This window comes from Poecile atricapillus, chromosome Z (genome assembly GCF_030490865.1).
Source record: "Poecile atricapillus isolate bPoeAtr1 chromosome Z, bPoeAtr1.hap1, whole genome shotgun sequence".
NCBI classification, from domain to species: Eukaryota; Metazoa; Chordata; class Aves; order Passeriformes; family Paridae; genus Poecile; species Poecile atricapillus.
Genome location: NC_081289.1, coordinates 136205648 through 136212323, shown reverse-complemented (window position 1 = coordinate 136212323; position 6676 = coordinate 136205648). Strand labels below are relative to the sequence as shown.

Sequence of the window (6676 nt, the reverse complement as noted above, 5' to 3'; positions counted from 1 at the left end):
TAACAGTATCCTGTTTCCATGGGTTATTTTTGACTTAGCAATGGTGCCTTTTGACCTTCACTTACACACTGCAGTCAGTCATTTTTCTCCATGCTCATACTACTGGTTTGGTCTTCAAACGTGGCAAAACAGTAACATTAACCCCCCCAAAAATGCCACCCATTAGGGACATCAACTAGGTAACTGGTGACAATGAAAACACATCTCCAGCTTTCAATCTAGCTCATAAAAGGACAGTTTCATCTTGTAAGTTCATATGGCAACACTCCAGGCCACCCCATGCCTTTGGACATGATATGTAAATATAGACAGATGCCACGTGTGCAATTTGAGACGTGAGGTGAAGTAGTTTTGCGAACATTTGCATTAAAAAAGCATTAAGCAGCTGGGTGCCACCAGCTGCTGGAGAAACTGCAACTCGGTGTGGAGCCACCCCACTGCCCAGCTCTGAGAACACCACAGGGCAGCAGCACACATCTGCTTTCCAAACAGAGGGCAGTGACTCACAGTGCAGATAAGCCAATAAATCCCTGGGTAAACAGGCTCAGAATCCAAATATCAGAAAGGGGGCTCTGTAGTTGAATGATGAATAAAGACATCAGGCAAGCGCTGCTGTGATCTCGTTATAGCTGCAGTTTAACTCTCCAAGTCATGCCAGTCAATGGTTTGATCTGCCTGGAGATGTTGTGGTTTCTGATGCTGCAGCTGCAGGACAGCACTTGGACACAGACTATTAACTCCTTGGCAAAGTGTAGGAAGAGAAGATGTCTCTGTAAACAGAAGATTTCTCCTCATGAAATCCTTGCATGAGGAACATACCTTCACAGGTAGACAGAGAAGAGACAGTCATATTCTTTTCTAAATATACAGGACAAATATCATCAGAGGAAATTAATAGCGAACACTGAGGCTGAGGAACTGGCTCAGGCAAAGGAAGAAGAAACCGTATGTGAGTCATATAACATCCTGGAAAATGATCCTTCTAAATCACAATGGCAGCTGATACAGAGCATGAATTTTAGGGAGCATAGAAGAGCACACAGCAGTGTGCACATGGTTTGCAGTGTGCAAGCATTTCATGAGGAACCTGCGAATAGTCAGAGACCTGTCTCCCCTGGAGACAATTCAAGTACCTGTGGGGGTGACTTTACTTTCTCTTCTAATTTTCAGCTAGCAATTCAAACAGTGAGAAAGAAGACATCTGCCTTAGCTCTGGAAGACAGCAGCCAGTGTTTACCTTTCAATCCACAGTTTGCAAAGCAAGTGGTTAAGATCTATGGAATTTAAGTTGTAATTGTGATATAAGGATAAAATTCAAGCTTGTCTTCTAGCTGCAGCCATGGTACAGCTGAGCACTGGCTGCACACCCACCATAAATTTCCAGGGTGGTCAGGTTCCCCCCACCATGGTGAGGCAAAAGTCCAGACAGAGCTGGGGCCTGACCCACCTGCTAGCTGGCTTCACAGCACAGCATCTGACTGCTGCAAAGGGGCTCCAGGAGGGAATTTTGGACGGCTAGAAATTCCCCCAGGATGCACAGGCTAGCTGATAGCCCCCTGCTTGAGTGCTTCAATGTGCTGACTAGCGTCAGGGTGGAGGATCTGGTTGTCCCAAAGGCTCCCCAAGGCAGCCAAAGCTGAATTCAAGAAAGATACTGACTAATAGACGGTAAGAATTGCTGTTGAAGATGTGGAAATGGTCATGAAGGAGAGTCTTCTGTATATTTTTAGGGCAGCAAGTAGTTTTAAGGTGGCAGTCATGTAGTGGAGCAGGGCCAGACGGGGTGTGTGAAATTAGCAGCGCAGCAGACTAGGAAGTCTCATCCTACTGCAGGCACCCAGGTAAAAGTACCTCCTGCCAAGTTTTGGGCAGGAATAAAGTACTCTGTTTGAGAGGTTCTATTACCTGAGCAAGATTTATGCTATGCCAAGATCCCAGTAATTTTGTATTGAGAACTTTTTAAAGCAAGCATTCTATCTATGTGTTTGTGTCAGGTAGAAAAATAAATCAGAGGATGAGAAATTCCCACACATCATAGAGGACTGGTAAGAAAGGGAAAAACAAGAAACATACAGAAGAATGCAAAAAGAATACAGTAAATCCACTGACTTGATTGAAAGCATTGATGCCAAGATACATGCATCAATGTTAGACTTCTGTGGTATGCAGAAACACTGAACAGCAAATGAGCTGGTGAAGGCATTTCCTACTTAAAGGACCTACAGAGGTTTCAGAAAGGTGTCATACAGACACTGCATGAATTAGTAACAAATAAGGTGCATATGGACACAGAGAAGAGAGGGCTGATGAGAGCACTGATGCTACTCACTAGCAGAGAGACCCTGCACAGCCCTGGTTTAAATCCCTGTGGCATAATTTGGGAAGCAGTAGTGTGTACACTGCTGTGTACCCCTTGGCTGATCCCTTTGCTGTTGTGTGCACTAAAATCTTTGAAAGGGATCACTGGTGACATGCCACCAACACTCTTGTGTGGCTCCCTTGCACTATCCCAGCATCCTTTATCCTCATCTTGCTGTCTTCCTACTCCAAAAGTCACAATATTTTGGCAAAGGGGCTGTTCCTCCTGCTCTGTGTTGTACAAGTATCCTCCAGCAGAAGTGGGAATGTAGGGCACTGGGATGGCACAAATAGCAGCAATCCAGACCTCACTTCTGCTTCCTTTGCTTGTGTAAGCATGGGCATGCACAGGTTGAGGAAGGAAGGATAATAATCATCCTCTTGCTCGTGGATTTGGATGGTTTACTATTTTGACTGACATATGTGTCCATAAGCTAAAAGCAGCAGAGCATCCCTGCACACCAAAAAACTATATCCATTATTGGTTGGGGGTTTTAATTTACAGCATTAAAACAGACTCACAATCAAAACATTGCTGTGTGTAATCCAGTTGAGGCAGTCTTCTTGTAGCAGTTGAGAATTAGATACGTTTTAGAAGCTGGAACCAATTGCCAGTTACAATGAAAGAGGAACCTCTACATAAATGGCTCAGGATTTCCTGTTATTGCAGATTGATTTTTGTGATGCAAGGCGAGATTCATTTTTTTCCCCCCAATAATTAAACACATGTGAAGTAGCATTCTTTCCAGTCCACAACAATGACTTTCCTGGAGATTGTTTTGACAGCACTTTCAACTGAAATATTTTTTCATTAATATAAATGTTTGTTTCTCAAAGTCATGGCTGCACAATGATATCACGGCACACCAATCTACTTTTTGAGGAAAGAAAGATGTTATTTTAAGAATGTTCACAACACAATTCCTTGCAAAAAGACTTCTTAATCCACTCCATTTGCTGGAAAGTTTTGGGCTTGCTGGCAAATATGAGGCTGGTGAAAAAAGCTTGAGCATAAGGAAAAGTAAAATAAGGTTTAAAAGTACATTACTATTTCATACAAGAAAACTTAAAACTATAAATTATTCAAGTTGTCTGATTTGTTTTGCCAACATGGCATTACAAAGGTAAACTTCTCAGTTTATTGCATCTCATCTGTAAAATAATTGCTTTTGATATAAAAAATGTGCAGAGCTTATTACTGCCTCTGGACTATGGCCTCAGCCCAAAGCTTGTTGATGTTAGTGGGGATTCTTACACAGAGTTTAGTATCTTAGTTAGCAGGAAGTGCACTGTCAAGAAACTTGTTTTTCCAAATACCATGATCTAACCACTAGAGATAACTCAGTGGTTTCTAACAAGAGTTGAAAATACTAGCAGGGTAAGCAAAAATTAGGGCCAGTTTGTGTTATTCCTTGTCAAAGGGAGCAGACACTCATGCCACAATAGTTCTGCTCAGTGATTTTCACTGCAAAGCCTGTGGACCCTGCAGCCCTGCCACTTCTGGCAGGACTCCCCAAGCCCAGCCTCTTTTTCATGCTGCATCCTCCTTTCTACCTACACTCCGAGGCTGAAGGACTCCCCAATTTTCCCTGTCCCCAGTGCACATCCAGAACCCTGCTTGCCCTCTTCCCTCTGCAGAGGCCCCTGCCACCACTGGAAAGATGAAAGTAGACCATACCAAGGAGATTTAGCCAAAAACCAGCGAATGGGCAAGTGGCCACACAGCCCACACTTCAAAGAGCAATACACTTCTTGGGTCTCTGTCCTGGAGAAAGGCCTGTGTGCAATAAACATCAGATAACTGAAGCCTGAAATGAGTTCTTTGTATTTTCACTGTTGCTTTTTATTAAATGTGGGATAACATATCTTTTATTACCTCCAGTGAAGCAATTCATTTGTACCCACAGTGGCTTTGGGGAAAGACCCAACTTCATTTTCACCTTGACTAAGCCCTTCCACCCCTTGGCCCCCCCTTTACTGTTGCTTTTTGTGCCGAATGAATGAATGCTCACTCAGGCTTCAAAGTACATGGCAGTTTAAAAGGCCTTGTTTGTTAAGATCTCCCAGCCGTCTGCTGGGGAATTCCACACAAAAGCAGATCTCCCCTTAGGGATTATTTCGCTACCTTTGAAGACTGTTTGCCAGCATGGCTGCTTTTTATTTGCAGAGGTATTTCAGCCTTGTGAACTGACGGACTGTATTACGCGCTGGGGATGGCTGCGCTAAAACAGCTTCACAGGCCAAGTGTCTAAATGTTGACCTGCTGATATCCAGCTTCCATGAGGCTTTTTTTTTTCCCACTCAGCCTCGTCCTTTGAAAAGAAGTTGGACAAATCTTCCCACTGAAGCTGAGATGCATCTAGGGATTAAGGGCACAAGACCCGTACCAGTTCTGGTGTTGGTCTGGTGTTGCTCCCAGGGACACACAGCAGAAGTTCCTTGTTCCTGCCCATGCACCCAGTACCTGAGCTGAGCCTCTCACTGACAAACAGGGCTTATCAGAAGCTTTTCACTTTCCCCATTAAAAAAAAAAGGTGCCTGCAATCCTGAAGAATCCTGAAACTGCAGGAAAGGGCTCCAGGCAGACTGCAGCCCTGAGCAACATCTTAACATAAAATTTGCCACTGGCTTGCTCAGGCAGCCTCTCCATCTCATGGACTTTCATGGTGCTCCCTCATTCAGGTGCTTTGATTTCCCTGGATGTCTCTGGATGTCTGACTTTGGGATCTGGAATTCATTAGGTAGCCGGTGCCTAGAAGTCAGCAACTGCAATACCAAAATCCCTTTGGGATTAGCCCAAAGCAACACGCCTAATGACACCCAGCAGCTGTAGTTAACTCCAGAAGGATTCAAGATGGTCAAATGTGATTGGAAGACCCAATCCTGAACTAAATAGCCTCCTTTCTAAAAGATGTAATGCAGCATTTTCCTGAACAAGTCACAGATGCATCCTATCTTCTCAGCACTCAGCATACACATCTCTTTCTGACTCCAAACTGGGATTTAGAAGTGCTGAGAAGTTTTGAGAACTGAAATGCAAACTCTGAGCCAAGATGATGGCTTTAAAGCTCATGACCTGAGAGATGTGGGCCAGCACAGCAAAACCAGGGGAGATAGAAGATGGGAGATGGGGCACAGCCCAGTGCACATCCTCTGTGTGCAGTCAGCGCAGCAAAACCATGTCTCCCTTTGCCAAGTTTCCCTAATATTTTAGAGTAGATAATTATCTCCTTAACACATATCTCACTCTTCTCTAGATAACATGAGGGGAGGTGAAAAGAAAAGACAGGGAAGATAGGCAACTCCCTGAGACTCTAAAATGATAGATTTTATTGTAAATACATAAGCCTAACATCTATTTCAAATTAGTAGGTTTAAGAATTAGTTCTGGGAATGTGCTGTAAATAAAACCAAAACAAACACAAATGGTGGGGTTTTTTTGTTTTTTTTTTTTAATTCCATAGCTGTGATAATGAAGAAGCTGCACGGAATAACTGTAACTGTTACAACTCATTTGTCTAAGCCATTGCCCTACTTGTCTGAGCTTCATTTTTAGAAATTCACCAGCTAAACCAAAACGTATTTCTAAGGCCAAACTGGAACGAAACAAAGGACTTCTCCCCTGAGGTAATCCCATAGCAGAAGATTGCTTTGTCCCATGCACAGAGCTATTACCAAAATACTGCCAAGCTGAAGTTTCTGCTCAAATTATTTGCGTATGTTCAACTGGAAAAGCGTATGAGGAATGGCATGGATTAGCTGTACTTGCTGTTGTTCATGGAGCAGTGCAGGCATGTCAGACCTGTCATAGTACACATGGCAGATGCTCAACTTCAAAAAGCTGCACCTTCAAGGGTAGTAACCTGTAACTGACCCAGAGGGACAACCATTTATTTATGCCTGCAAAAAACCCTGGTGTATCAAAGCTGAAAGATTGAGGACCACCTCTCATCATGTTACATGCACTGTGATGTAAAAATTAATGATTCATTGTAATTTCTGACATTATGTTATGTGGTAAGAAGTTAAAAAATAGAGAGAAACATTCAGAAGAAAATGCTGGCAATTTCCAATGCTAAGTGAAATAGTAGGGTAATGACTTGCCCTTGCTCTTAATAATAATTAATGCAAGTTAATTACCAGCTGCGTAAGGTGGGAAGATCCTTGGCAGGCAAAGCTATCTGGAAAGCTGCATTCACACAAATCCAAGAGACAGCAGAAACCAACAGACATCCCAGCACCCTGGGAAACTTGCTGGGAAGAAACACAGCACATCCCAGAAGGAACTTCTACACATTCATAAATTCTAACTGAATGT

General features: G+C 43.2%; 1 protein-coding gene across 1 annotated transcript in view; it reads right to left on the bottom strand.

The window, feature by feature from the left end:
• CCBE1 (collagen and calcium binding EGF domains 1) overlaps positions 1–6676 on the bottom strand; it is a 96458-nt gene that overhangs the window by 53545 nt on the left and 36237 nt on the right. The window lies entirely within an intron of this gene.